Source organism: Palaemon carinicauda, chromosome 42 (assembly GCF_036898095.1).
Source record: "Palaemon carinicauda isolate YSFRI2023 chromosome 42, ASM3689809v2, whole genome shotgun sequence".
Lineage (NCBI taxonomy): Eukaryota > Metazoa > Arthropoda > Malacostraca > Decapoda > Palaemonidae > Palaemon > Palaemon carinicauda.
The window spans coordinates 7,691,445-7,691,876 of NC_090766.1; positions in this window are offsets into that span (position 1 = coordinate 7,691,445).

The following is a 432-nucleotide window of genomic DNA, read 5'->3' on the forward strand; positions in this document are numbered from 1 at the left end:
ACATTGGAGATAATGAAACTGAAAATTTTCGTTTTAATTTGACTCAAAAGTAATACAAAAATCTAAGTTTCATTAACTCCAGGGTAACTTCTTCTTCTTCTTTGTCAACATCAACTCCACATAGAAGTGGGAAAAGATGTAGACAAAGAAGAAGAAAAAGTTACCCTGGAGATAGTAAAATTGAAGATCTTCGTTTTACTTTTAAGAGTCAAACTCGAATTTCAATGAAACAAAACATTAACATGAATCTATCATTTATCTCTGTCTTTCTTCATATTTGGTTAATATAATTGGAATAGCCAATCTGCTGATAGCCTCTTCTTTTCATAAGGATTTATCATAATTACTTCTGATGCACTTAAAGAAATACCGAAAACGTGATGTTATACTTTTCAGTATTTCAATTTCCTTAAATTTGAAAATTCAATCCAC